The sequence below is a fragment of the Rattus norvegicus genome, chromosome 7 (assembly GCF_021556685.1).
Source record: "Rattus norvegicus strain SHRSP/BbbUtx chromosome 7, alternate assembly SHRSP_T2T, whole genome shotgun sequence".
Taxonomy (NCBI): Eukaryota; Metazoa; Chordata; class Mammalia; order Rodentia; family Muridae; genus Rattus; species Rattus norvegicus.
The window spans coordinates 77,655,345-77,670,286 of NC_141540.1; positions in this window are offsets into that span (position 1 = coordinate 77,655,345).

A 14,942-nucleotide genomic window follows, 5' to 3' on the forward strand; every position below is an offset into this window, starting at 1 on the left:
AGGTTTTACTTCCAAGATACTGAAGTCAACTTACTTTGGCTTCAATGTAAATTCTTTCAGGGAGTGACTCACTTAAAATGACTTGTTTCAAAAGCTTTCATGTTTCCAGTTCTGTTGTAGGCGCTAGAAATTTGACAGAAGATACTAGGTTAAATCTTTTGTAAAATGGGAGTGGCTGTTAATGTCTGCAATACGCATCTATATGGAATATATCCTTGGGGAAAGGTAAGAGATTTCCCTGCATAAAATGCAGACTTGCTTTGGGAAATAGCTAGTTTGGGCGTTTGCCTTGTGCATTAACTAGCGAGGCTTCTTTGTGTTTTAATAAACCCATAGGTGCGTTTAGCTTTTACAAACTTCAACCAACATGCGTGCCTAATAAAAGGCTTCAAGGGGGCCAGAATTAGATTTGCCTTGGAAGGCCCAAGTGAAAAGTATTTTGAAGAATAAAAAGTATTATGTAGCAAAACCAATAAACAGAGCCCATGGGCCTGAACTCTGGGGAAATTACTGGTGACTTTGATTAGCAGCCCGATTGTCTTACTGTCTTCTCTACTCAGGTCTTACCTCATGCAGATGATTGTCTCCTGTGTAACTTGATAGGCACAGTAATAAAATAGCAGCAATAAAAATGCCATCTGGGGCTGAGGAATGCATGTGTGTACTTCTGAGCACCACTCCATGTAGTTTACTGTAATTACATTTTGGGAACAATAAAGGTGGTAGATGTCTCTGGTGTTCAAAAAACTAGTGAAAAATGAAGTGAAGCTTCGTTAAAAGTAGTAGGTCTAAAGTACAGATGTATTAGCCCAACACAAGACATATACACAGTAGTACTCAGTATCCCATTCATTATATTCCTGCCCCAAAGACAATGGTCTTTTCAGGGTTATGCTACACAGTAAAGTAGGGAGTTTAAATTAGTGTCATTCCAACTGGAGACACATGTCAAGGGTGATCTTTTCTGTCATAAACAGTTCCAGCAGGCTATAATTTCAGTTCTGCACCTTTTAACTGAATGAAACATAGTGTGCCGGGCTTTGCAGTCAGAAGAGGGGCGATCTTGCTTTGCCATCCAGAAGTTCTTTAGATTACTAAGTTGGACACACTAATTCCCAGCCCCATAAAATTAAATACCCTGACTGAGAGAGTAAAAGAGTGGGCTGCGTTGTGCTGTAGAGGACAAGGAAGTAGTAGATACCAAGAGTTGTTCACTAAATCCTCTTCTCTAGTTGCCGGAGTTGGGTCCCACCGTTGAGTCTCTTGAAGCTAGCTGTGGCCCACTGACCAACTGCTAGGCAACAGGACACAAAGTGATGCCCTCTGCTTGCGTGCCTGAACCATAAATCTTCCCTACTAGGATCATTCATGGTTGAACCCCAAATCTGCCAACCAAATAGCAGACCAAGGCATCGAGGAGAGACGTTCATAAAGTGGAAGATCCCATGGTTGAGGATGGGTTCAGCTGTTGGAGTGTTTGCTTACCATGCCTGAAGCCCTGGATCTGAGCCTACCACAGAACAGTATCGGGAAGACAAATTGGGTGGAGAAGAGGATCCCATGTGCAAGGTCATGTCCAGCTACATGAAATGAGATCCCGAATTATAAAAAGAAACACCCCCTCGCCCCCTCCCCCGGCAGTGGTTAAAGAGACTCCTTGGTGGTGGTGGTGATCTGTCAGTCAGGGCAGAGCAGATGCCAGTCATTGTTCACCTAACTTGTTGCCTGGCAGTGCAGCAGGAGGAAGACAGAGACCTGCGTTACTTTATGGCACCAGTGCAGGTGAGAATACATCCATAGACCGCCCTCCGTCAGCACAGGCTATAGACATAGAGCCCAGCTACAACCCTGCAGAGACCTGCAGTCCAGCATGCCACCCGCAGACTAGCACAGGCCATAGGCACCTGCTTGTCATCACACACACACTGCATGTCACCCAGAGGCTCGTCAGCCAGGGCCCACCTGCAGCAGGAGCCACCACAATGTGAGTATGTGGTACACAGATGGGGGAGAGAGAGAGAGAAGTGAGCGGCTTGAGCATTATGAAGAGAGGTGGGACTGGAGACTCAAGGTGGAGAGGAGGAGCCTGTTGTGAGTGGCCAACCCTGCCACCTGGAGCCATGCTGAGGCCCCAGCTTGAGCTGGGGGCCATGTTTGGGTTTCTGGTCCCTCAGCAGCAGGGTTCAGTGTTAGATCACATGAATGTGCACGGACGGACCTTGCAGAGCCTGCCCACCCCTCAGTGGCTGCGTTGCTCAGAAGATCTGCCCTGCCTCTTACCCGTGGCAGCACTCAGGGGAGCACCTTCTCCAGGCAGCACAGTGGAGCTGGCACTGGTGACCGGGTGTAGGTGAGCCAGCCCTGAAGGTGTGAGTGTAGGAGAGAGGATTCTGGCAGTAGGGAAAGCTGCCCACAGGATCATGAGCAGAAAAGAGCTAGCCCTGCCCCTCACTACTGAGGAGAGCTAGTCCTGCCCCTCACTCCTGAGGGGAGCTAGCCCTGCCCCTCACTGCTGAGGGGAGCTAGCCCTACCCCTCACTGCTGAGGAGAGCTAGCCCTGTACCTGGCCTGGACAGCACAGCAGAGCTGACCCTGGTGGGGCAAGTGAGCCAGCCCCAGGGCGAAAATGTGGAAGAGCTGGCCCCACCACTCCTCTGCTGTGAGGTAGCGTGGGTGTGGAGATGATGCCCTCTACCTCTCCTCACCCCTCACCCCCTGTGGCAGTAGGGAGAGCTGACCCAGGGGTCATGGGAGCAGGTGAGCTTGTCTTGCCCCTTACCGCCTGCAGCACTTGGGAGAATGGGCCCTGCAGCTTGCCAGGACTGCACGTAGCACTCGCCCTGGTTGAGAGGGCACAGATGAGCCAACCCTGAAGGTGAGAGTTGAGCAGACAGAGTAGAGCTGGCTCTGGAGGGGTGGGTCTGGTGAGCTGGCCTGAGAGAAGTAGAGCTGGCCCTACCTTCTGCCAATGACAGCGTTGGGTGGCCTAGCTGGAGCAGTGCAGGAGCGCTTGATCACCAGCCCAGCTGCCACGCAGGCCTGGGTCAAGGGCTCTGAGTTGGCCTGCCCCAAATCTATACCACCTGTGGATGATTAGGATCCTTGAAGGATCCAGTCCTGCTGGTCCAAAGCTTCAGGGTCTCCATGACACAGGGCAACAACAGGATAACTGCAGGAGTCCCGGCAAGGATCCAGTGTTGATGGTGCCCAGAGACCTCAAACCAGACCAATGATTCATTACAATGAACACTTGAAAGGGAAGATGTGTAGACAGAGGGACACACTGTGTGACACACTACAGCTTCCACTATGAGATGTTTTCTAATGTGTGTGTGTGTGTGTGTGTGTGTGTGTGTGTGTGTGTGTGTTTTATTTGGGCAGGAGGTTGCAAGAACCAAGGGCAGGCATAAGAGGAGTCCCTAGATGAGCAGGACTGGGGTGCCTGATGGGAAATTCACAGTGTCAATAAAAACTTTAAAAAAGGTGGAAGAAAAAGGAAATCAATAACAAGCCATAGTGTGCCACACCTTTAATCCTGGAGCTCAGGAAGCAGAGGTAGGCAGTTTTTCATGAGTCTGAGGCCAGCCTGGTCTACATAGTGAGTTGTAGGTCAACCAGGGCTACATAAAGAGACTATCTCAAAAGGGGAGTATGGCAACCTACCTTGTTTCGATGGGATCAGCTATCCATTGACCTCTAGAATGACCTCAAACAGGGATAGTTCCTCAGTGCAGACTGTTCTGATGCTCACACTGTTTCTTTGCTATTTACTTGATATGGTCTCCATTCTTCTGTCCCCTCCCTTGGTCCTGCCTTTTTGAGTGTTTCATTCATTCTGTAACTATTGATTCTATCCTATATGCCAGGCTCTAGCCCTATGTTATTTGAAATTTTGGGTAAATTTTTTGTATACATCAATTTAAACAACAAAAGGAAGGGAGGCTGGAGAGAAAGCTTAATGAGCAGAACATTTGCAGGACATGCACATCCATGAGTAAATCCCCAACATTTGTGTTTAAAACAAAAAACCAAGAAAACCAAACTGATTCAGCGCTCTGCATGCTGGTGAAGGACCTACTCAGTGTTCACGGGTCAGAAATTACAATGGTGGTGGTTATAAACAATTACGTTAGGAGTTAGAGAGGTGACTCCATTGATAAAGTACCACTGAGTTCAGGTCCCCTTTCGCTGGGCCAGCACACTGGGGAGATCAAGATAGGAGGCTTCCTTGAGCTTTCTATACACCCAGGTCATTGAGATAAGGTAGAGATAAGTTTCTTAGTACCCTGGATCTCACTTCCCTGACCTGTCAAATTGTGTTGATCTCAACTTCAGTTAGACAAGTTTCTCTTTGCAGGGGGTAGGGGTTAATGCAGACTTACAACTGGTCAAAGTGTCAGGGATAAGTAAATGTGTCTACTATGGATGAATCACCGATACCAACCTCTCTCCCATCCAAGACTTGGGGACAGTTGAGGATGATGTGGAAGGACTGTAAGAACTAGTGGAGGGGGGTTGGGGATTTAGCTCAGTGGTAGAGCGCAGGCCCTGGGTTCGGTCCCCAGCTCCGAAAAAAAAAAAGAAAAAAAAAAAAAAAAGAAAAGAACTAGTGGAGGGTGAGGGGAGCTGTGAGATGCAGTCTTCTGGCCAACACAGGGCTATTGCTTGTGTCAAACTATCCGTAGCAGCTGTGCTCACCTGCACATGACTTAGGAAAGGGCAAGCTAGTCAAGATTCCAGCTTGGATGGGGAGAGGACTCCTAAAGCCTCTCCCTTGACAGAAGAGCTATTGGTAGTTGATGGGTGCAAAGAGAGGAGAGTCATTCACTCCAAGGATAACCATTGGTAAGTTTCCCATGCCCTAGTTTACCGCCGTATGGGCAGCACTTAATTAGAATCAAGAGGTTATTAATAATGTGAAGGCTAAAGTTATGTTTTAAGTTTTAATTACTGTGCTTAAGAGATGTGTAAAACAAAAATGCCTCTAATCTCTAAGACTCCTTGTCTAAGGACAGATAAACCTGCAAGCCCCACCTGCCCAAAGACAGATGCCTTCCAGGATTGCTGGGGGCTATGGTTCATGTAAGACCCAAGCCCTATGTTTTCACTTCTGTAAGCAAGGTTGGTTGCCCAAGTGCACAAGATGTGCTTGATCACATCTGGGCAGGCAAGAGGTGTGTAGGCAAGAAGTGTATCAGGATATATGCTTGCCTCTGACTAGATAAAGGGAGGAAGTATATACCCTTGAGGATTTTGTCTTTATGAACACCTGACTAATGGAATTTTCAACCATTCTCTGGGAATTCCATATATGGACCTGGCCAGTATCCATTTCCCTAGCTTGCTTCAATTTTGGCTCAAAAATTGTAGTAGTGGTCTTACTCTCAATCGGTGAGATTAACAATAGCGACAAAAATGGGTATGAAGTTGGGATGAGGAGGGGAGGCACTAGAGGGAGTCAAGTATATAAAAATTTCAAAGAATAAATAAAAAAGATTACTAACAAAGTTTTGTGGAGAATGTTGTGACAGAATTCCTAGGGAGATGCAACACATACCTCACCCAGATAGGGAGGGGGGCTTTGACAGACTCAAGAACGGATGCTACCTGCACAAACATCACGACCAGGAAGCAAGCTGGGAAGGAAAAGATTTATTCAGCTTACAGTTCCCATTGCTGTTCATCAACAAAGGAAGTTAGAATAGGAACTCAAGCAGGGCAGGAAGCAAGAGCCGATGCAGGGGCCATGGATCCCTTGACTTGCTCAGCTTGCTTTCTAATAGAACCCAGGACTACCACCCACAATGGGACCTCCCACCCTTGATCTAATGAGAAAATGACTTACAGCTAGATCTCATGTAGGCATTTCCTCAAGGGAGGCTCCTTTCTCTGTGATAACACCAGCTTGTGTCAGGTTGTCACACAAAACCAAAGTCCAATTTGGTGACTCAATGAATTCTACCTGGGATTCCTTACAAGAGTATGGTTGAGGGCTGACTTAACAGGCACAGAAATGACTCAAAGACAACTGCAGCCCCAAAGCCCACCCTAGCATGGGGACCTGGAGAGCACTGCACAGCCTGCAGGCAGCTCAAGGGTCCTTTCCATGTAACTAAGCTAATCTAAGGCTCTTCAAGGCAGACCCTCTTCTCTTCAGCTTCTTGCAGGCAGCTTAGCTTGTCTGTCTTCTTTGCAATGTGCTGTTTACTCTTAGGAAGAAAGGGACATGGTAAATCTGGTCAGTTTCAGGGAGTTCCTGGGCTATTTTGAATTGTCCACCTTCTGTCTTAGGGAGCCTCCTTGCAGGATACAATGTTTCACTCCAGTAGGAAACTGCTACACAACAGAGCCACTCAGGAAGATAACCTCTGTATATCTTGATCCATGTGTGCACACACAATGGGCACATTCATTTTATACAACTGTGGCAAAATACCTAAGAAAAGGAAGAAATCATTGATTTTGACTCACAGTTTCAAAGATTTCAGTCCATCCGCAGTTGGCCTAGCAGAGGAGGCTTGTTTGCACTTAACTGGGATACAAGGAGAAAACAGCTCAGAGTCACAATGTCCCTCAAGGATATGCACTGACTTAACTCCCTTTCATTAGGCTCTGAGTAGCAGCAGAATGAATGAATACGCATTTTCATTAATTAATTAATCAGCATACCCATTTTTAGCCTAAGTTGGCCTTGAACTCTTTTTTTTTTTTCCTTATGATGTGGGCCTTGAACTCTTAACCCTTCTACCTCCACCTTCTGAGAACTGGAATTACAAGTAGGGCCACCACACCAGTTACTTCCTCAGGTTCTTAATTTTGGGGTTACTTGATTAATAGGGTATACTTCTGGCATCCTATTGAGAACACAGATATTTTCTCAAATGCCTCATCCCTCTACTCCAGCCCCAGGTAGGAACTGAACCCAGGGCCTGGCCCTTGCTAGATAGACACTCTTCTGTTGAGCTAAATCCCCAGCCGAAGGACACATGCCCTTCCTTAGAATCTTCCGACTGATAATTATTCAGTTCCTATTTACCTATTCTGTGTCAATGAGAACTTACTCCAGACGGTGACTCCCTCTGCCTGTCTCGATCTGAAGACCAACTGGCCTACAGAGAGAGGAGGAGCTAAGCCCAGACTTCTTTACTTCATCCTGGAACCCCCAGCTGCTAACATTCATCACCTCCCGAGTGGCCTCCATGTCAAGATCTTTGTCACTTCAAACTGCCCACTTGTTTTCCACGAGGGGAATTTATGTTGCCAAGAATTAGTGGCTATCTGTGGTTCTTTAATCAGCTCTGAAAAGTGGGAAAAGAATAAACTTGAACGCATTAGCTGCTGTGGTTCACTCTTAGCCTTATCTTCAGCCCTGTGTTCTATTGTCACAATTCGTAACCAGCTGTCTTCCAGCCCAGGGTATTCTGTTGTGACTCTGCCTGAGATTTGCAAGCGCTGATTTAGTAAATAGTTTGAAATTTAAATATTCTCTCTCTCTCTCTCTCTCTCTCTCTCTCTCTCTCTCTGTGTGTGTGTGTGTGTGTGTGTGTGTGTGTGTGTGTGTGTGTGTGTGTGTGTGTGTATTTAAGGGCATGGTAGGAAATTACTTTAATCCCAGTACTCTAGAGGCTTGAGGACCTCTACCCCTCATGTCAAGGAAAAATACTAAAAAGGAAAGAGAGAGAGAGACAGAGACAGAGACAGAAGCACACAGAGAGACACACACACAGAGACATACACACAGAGACACACAGACAGAGACAGAGAGGCAGAGAGATAGAAAGAGAGAAAACTGGATGGAAAGTCACTGTGAAATAGGATGACCTCATCCTAGGTTCACAGGGTCAGGTTTTGTCTGTTCCCTTGGTGTCTGAAAAGAAGATATTGGTTTGTAATAGAGATTTGTCTCAGTGTAGGAATCAGCTTTATGGGGAGGTACTGATCCATGTGAAAAATACCATAAAAAGAAAAAGGAGGAATGGGGGAGGGCCTAGGGAGGAAATACCAGCACCACCTGACTCTTGGACCCTTGAGTAGACAATGATAGTCAGAAGCCCCTGGATTCAAAAGCACAGGTATTTATAATTCAGAAGCCATCAGTTCAACATTCAAAAGCCTGTGCTGGAGAGGAAAAGTCAGAAGACTGAGTTACTCCACGGCCTACAGTTCAGCCCTGAGTATCCAAGGATCAGTGAGGGAATGTTTGGAGTTCATTAAAGGTTTAAATGTATAATGCATATGTACACACACACATATATATACCTACACACACACACACACACACATATATACACACATACATACATATACATACACATACATATATACATACTTACACACATATACATACACATACATACATATACATACATAAACACACATGCATACACACATACGCAAACATATACATACATAAACACACATGCATACACACATACGCACATACATACATACGCACATTCATACATACACACATGTACAGCAGAAGAAAATCATTTTATTTCTCCCCTTTTTAGCAAAACAGGCATTGGAAAGGAAGTGAATGTCAGGGAATTTTTGACAGGTGTCCTGGAACCCGACAGTTTTCCCAGGCCTGAGAGCAGACTTTCCATATCTTCCTTAAAGAAATTTCTCTCAACTTGGGGATGTCTTGAGAGGTTCCCATTCTTTCTTAGCCATGAATTCCTCAAAATTTCTGACCTATTTCAATATTTCAGCACCCAAATAGGAAGTATAAACAAAACCTATTATGTAGGACACAGGATGGTTATTCTGGGCAACTCAGATGTGCGCTTCTCTCCCCTCACACAGCTCATGCCTCCCTTGTTTGCTGAACATTGGTTTTGTGTTTTTTTTTTTTTTTTTTGGTTCTTTTTTTCGGAGCTGGGGACCGAACCCAGGGCTTTGCGCTTCCTAGGCAAGTGCTCTACCACTGAGCTAAACCCCCAACCCCGGTTTTGTGTTTTTTAAGTCAGCTAATATCGGTGGGCTTCATAGTTGAACCATGAACCCATAGAGAGGGATTCATTTGTTGATGAGTGACCCGTGGAAGAGAAGACACAGTAAAGGATGGGGTCCCCGTGAAGGTCAGGTTTTACAAAGGAACTCCTCGATGTTGACAAAGAAGGCTCATCTCACTAGAGCAAGGTGAGAGTCAGGACAGGGAGGAGAAATGGCTGGGGAGAAGACAGAAACAAACCAAGGGACAATCCCAATGGCTGCTGCACAGGTGGAGTGGGGAGCAGATGGTGGGAGGGGGGTCACATCCTCCTGCTCTTTATAGACACTGCCCTAAGAAGGGAACTAGTATCAGGACCAGGGGATTTTGGGATGTCCGTATATTCAGGGGCTGAGGTTGTGAGGATGAGGAGAAAGTGATACTTCAGAGACAGGGATGAGGTCCAGTGGTGGAGTGCTTGGCCTAGAATGTGCAAAGCCCTGGATTTGACCCCCAGCACTGCTGTCCCCGCCTCCCCCCAACACACTTCCAAATCCCACAAAGCCATATTCTAGGAGGAAAATCAAATATAATAGAAAAATCCTGGTGCAGGTTGGTTGAGTGGAATAATAATGAATGAAGCAAGTGAATTAAAAAACAGTAGCATTTTGTCAGTGACTAGTATTACTATATATGGACAGCAACAAATAAATGTACACACTTGAATATGTAAGTCAGGAATGAGAAGTACTTCTTAATACGGAAATCTGTGAAACTGGGCATGGTGACTCATTTTGGGATTTGAAAGGAAGATAGCAGTTCAAGGTTATCCTCTGTTACACAGGGGGTTCAGGACCACCCTAGGCTAAAGGCCCTGTCTCAAAAATAAAAGTTTTTTTTTAAGTGAAAGTTTTATTGTCGTTTCTTTGGAAAGGACCAGAGTCTGAATTTGGTCAGGGATAAAATGAGATCATCAGTTAAAAAAGAAGTAAGACCTGAGCAATCTAATTGTATGTGAGTACTTATAGTAAATAGGACTTTTTTAAAAAAGTATTTACCCGATTCAGGGGCTAGACTGAAATGATAAATGTAACCAGCTATTAAAATTCAAATGTTATCTCCCAGTATATTTCTGAGAAATACCCAGATAAAGGACTGTATATAAAATCAAAGCCGACATGGAGTTATGTCTGAGACGGTCTCACTGTATGGTACAGAGGAACTATCCGTAGTCTTACAGCAGTCCTTCCTGCCTCTGCCTCCCAAACTCTGAAAGCCATTATTTTTCAACCTAAAAGTTAATCCTAGTGCATAGATCATTGACTTAATATGTTTTTGAAAGGTGCATTTTCAAAATTGCAGATCAATAGTAAGGTGTTAAATTATTCATCAGGCATTTTGTTCCGTCTGCCTCATGTCTTTTTCTTAATAATTTAGCACCGCCTCAGTTCCTTGCAAAAATATTTTATGATTACCGAATAAGCATGAGTAAACTAATGAGTGTGGGATTTTTTTTTTAAAGAAAAGTCATATTTCTAGTTCAAATTTATGTAGAAATAGAAACAAAGTCAAGTAGTTCAGCCTGAGGGTGAGTCAGTGTGTCCTTCCAAGGCATCCTTCCTTCTCTCTTGTGTTAACAGACTCTGATAGTCTCTGGGCTCTCTGGAATCAATCACATTTCTCAGCCTCCTGTCCTGCCAGGTGCACCACGTAAGAGATAGTCAGAAACTCAAGAGCACGGTTTAGGAGGTCGTCCCCAGCAGGCAGGGACACATCTCATTTGTCTTTCCCCTCCTAGTTGGCCAGAAGGAAGACATAGCACAGAACCTGGTCCAAGTCAGCACATGGCAGGGCTCCTCTGTATAACAGTCCTGACTGTCCCAGAACTCGCTCTGTAGACCAAGCAGGCCTTGACTTCTCAGCAATCCATCTGCCTCTGCCTCCCAATTAAAGGCAAGCTAGAATGGAAAGCCGGTGCTTTTACCACACCCAGCAAAGATTTTACACTTATGAATGCTGTATATGTGTATGTTGTGTCCCTGAGAGCACATGTGTGGAGGTCAGAGGTCAGCTTGGTGGAGTCGATTCTCTCCTTCCTCCTTTGTGTAGCTTCTAGGGATCAGACTCCGATTGTCAGGTTTTTGTGGCAAGTATTTTAGCCCTGTGGCCTTTCTCTCCAGACTTGGGATCTGTGTCTGTGGATATGTGCTGAGTTGCATGTGTGGGTGGTGCTTGTTAATGTAGGTGTGTACATGCATGCGAATCAGCATGTGGGTGTGGGAATCGAACTCATGTCCCAGGAAGAGCAGAGCAGCCAATGCTTTTAACCACCGAGCCACCTCTCCAGTCCCCTTTTGTTTTGGTTTGTTTTTTTGAGACAGAGTCTCATTCTGTAGCTCAGTCCAACCTGGAACTCACGGTGTAGACAGACCATGGATTTGTGGATTTTCCTAACCCCTCCCACGTGCAGGAGTCACTCTGTCCCTCCAAGTCCAGTTACTCTTGGTTCATTTAATAGAGACAGACTTTGACATAAATTAAAGCATGTGTTATATACTCTCTTCTGCTTCTCTTTTCTCTTTTACTTTCTTTCACCTTTTTCTTCTTTCTTTTTCTATTTTTGGTGGTTTTGTTTGTTCCTTCCTTCGCTTGTGTTTATGGGTCTTACCGTATAGAGAGCTAGCTAGCGTCTTCAAGTCTGCAATCCTTGTGTCTCGGCTCCCCAGGTGACAGGGACACAGGAACACAGGCATGTGCTAACTTGCAGGGCTTCTGTCTGACTCTTCATTTAGCACAATACTGCAGAGAGGTCCCATGTACCTTCCAACCAGTCCTCAGTGGAAAGAACAAGACACTGACATTGATGTAGCCAAGATTTAGATCCTTCCCAACAATCTTCTCTTTTTGACTAGGCCTTTTCCCATCCAGCCCTATCTTTTCTCTATAATCTTCCCAGACACCAATCTATTTTATCATTTTAAGAACTTTTTATGAATGGAATCCTTCGGGGGAACGACTTGTTCCCTTTGTGGTTCTCTGGTGATTCACTTGGGCCGCCGCATACAGTTTGTATTCTGCACAGTAGCCCGTGACATGGCACTATCACAGTTTATGTAACCATTCACAAAGTGAAGGCCATGGGTTGCTTCCAATTCGAAGCGATTACAAACAGAGCTGCTGTGAATATGCATGTGTTGTTTCTCATGCCGGGGTGATTCACCCTGACCAGAAAACAAGTTGGGGAGCAAGGGGTTTATTCAGTGTTCACTTCCATGCTGCTGTTCATCACCAAAGGAAGTCACCACAGGAGCTCAAGCAGGGCTAGAGCTGGTGCTGAGGCCATGGAGGGGTGCTGCTTACTGGTCTGCTCTGTGTGGCTTGCTCAGCCTGCTTTCTCATAGAATCCAGGATGACCAGCCCAGAAATGGCCCCACCCACAATGGGCTGGGCGTTTCTCGCATTGATCACTAATTAAGAAAATACCCTACAGCTGGATCTCATGGAGGCATTTCCCCAGCTGAGGCCCCTTCCTCTCTGATGATTCAAGCTTGCGTCAAGTTGACACAAAACCAACCGGTTTCTATAGGATTCTTTTTTTTTTTTTCTTTTCTTTTTTTCAGAGCTGGGGACCGAACCCAGGGCCTTGAGCTTGCTAGGCAAGCGCTCTACCACTGAGCTAAATCCCCAACCCCATAGGATTCTTTTAAAGATAGATTTCTGCGAGGATTTGAAAAGTAAACGTGAATGTCGTCCACAGCTAGTGGTCTTTTGGGAGACGGAACACTTTGGGACTGTGACCTCGTAAGTGGGAGTAAATGGCTGAGCGTGGGTCTTGAAGGTGCTATCCAGATATCAAGAGCCCAACCTCTGCTCCTAAACCATCCTTATCTGAGGGGCTGCCACTGCAGGCTCCTGCAGCTGTGCAAGGTGCTGCCCCAGCCTCTGTGGTGGACTGGTGGCCCTAAAACTGTAAGCCAGAACAAGTAAGATGCCCAAGAGTGTGGTTGTTGGGTGCTGTGGTGAAAGCTGTCTGAGTTTCCCAAGAGGCACCATTATAACCAGCAGTGTGGGATCCAGTTCTCTCCAGTTGGTGCTATCACTATTTATTTATTTATTTATTTATTTATTTATTTATTTAATTTTATTTTTTAATTTCAGCCATCTGATAGGTAGTGATGGCTCCTTGTGGCTTTAAGTTGGGTTTTCTACTGGTTAATGATGTGAAACATTTTCTCATGTGTTATTGGTCTATTTACCCTGTATCTGGAGAAATGTCTGTTATTAAAAATAATCCATTTAAATTGTTGACATTTGAGAATTCTTTACATATTCTTATTCGGTTTGGATAGAAAATGTCCCTCAAGGCTTCTGTGTTGAAGGTTTGATTCCCCATGGTCCTTTGTGAAGAGGTGGGCTGGAAAACCAAACTTCGCCTCACAGCGGTATACCGCCATGCACTATCTGCATAGACATGGGGTTACTTTTAGCTCTAGGCTACTATGAAGGTTCTATGAACATGTGCATACTCGCTTTTATAAAGATATATCTTTTATTTCATATCTAGGACTGGACTTTAGGATTATGTGATAACTGTAGATTTAACACTGTAAGCAACTGTCAAACTCTTCTCCAGTGTGGCAGTGTCTCTTTGCATTCTCACCAACAACATGGAGAATCTTTCGTCTTTGCCAACACCTAACCCTGTCTGTGTTATTATGTGTGTAGTCACATAGCTGTGATTTCATATTTCTCCAACAAACAGTGATGTTGGACATTTTTAGGAGTGTTTATTGCCATTTCCTTATTCATTCATTTTTTTGTTTTTGTTTGTTGTTTTTTTGAGACGAGGGTATATCCGTGTCCCTGGCTGTCCTAAACCTAGCCCTATAGACCTTGCTGGCCTCAAACTCACAAACAGCCAAGTGTCAGACTCAAGCTCTGCTTCTTTGTCTCATTAGCTGTGTTTTTAACACATCCAAGAAACATTGTTTAAAGCAAGGCACATGATAGTAACTAGACACTACGAGCTCACTGCTCCTCCTTTGGTAGGTTCATGTTAGCACGGTATTTTGCTCATTAGTATTGCTGACTCAAAGTTAGTGACTTGACTCCTTCACACTAGTACCTTATTGTTTTGGTGGCTAATTCCTCTGATCCTTCTCCAAAGAAGAGTCATTTCTCACTGCAGACGCTCCAGCTCTTCCAGGGATGGGGTTCCCTAACCCAGGCAGCATCTACTTTGTTGAATTCTTCTAACGGTTAAAAAAAAAAAAAAAAACAGAACAGGGCCCAGGTGGGCAGACCATGCTTGAAACGTCCCCTCCCAATGCCACACAGTACAGACCTGGCATAGCACTCCTGAGACAACCCCAGATACCCAGAGCCCCTGGCGGCCACTAGATGTGCAAGTGTGTGGTGGAGAGATGGAAGAGAAAGAGAAGCAGAATCTGCACAGCCAAGAGAGACAGAACTGGAGACTACAGCATAGTGAGGAACAGCCTGATGTGAGTAGCTGCTGACCCCTCCCAAGGCCATGGTGAGGTCTTGGCCCATGCTGCCCCCAAGGACCATGTCTGGGTCTGTGGCTCTGCTGCAGAGGGGGGCTGTCACCACTAAGGCCAGGCAGTTGTCTTTGGTCTGGGTTCCACTGGGGGCCAGTTGATGTCTGAGGGCTGTGCAGAGTTGGCCATACCCCTCATCTGGGTAATGGAGGAGATCCAACCCTGGTCGTAGGGGTTTCAGGTGAGCTTGACCCCCAGGGCATGAGCACATGAGAACTGGCCCTGACATCTGTCTGTTGTGCAGTGGTATAGGAGGGAGAGATACCCCATTTCCAACCTTTACCACCTGAAGCAGGCAGGAGAGCTGGCCCCAGGGTTGTCAGAGTCGGAGAGGTGGCCCTGCCCCTCACTGGCTGCAGCACTCAGGAGAATGGGTCCTGTGTCTCACCTGGGCAGCACAATAGAGTTGGCTCAGCCTGTATGGGTGCTGGTGAGACGGCCTTGAG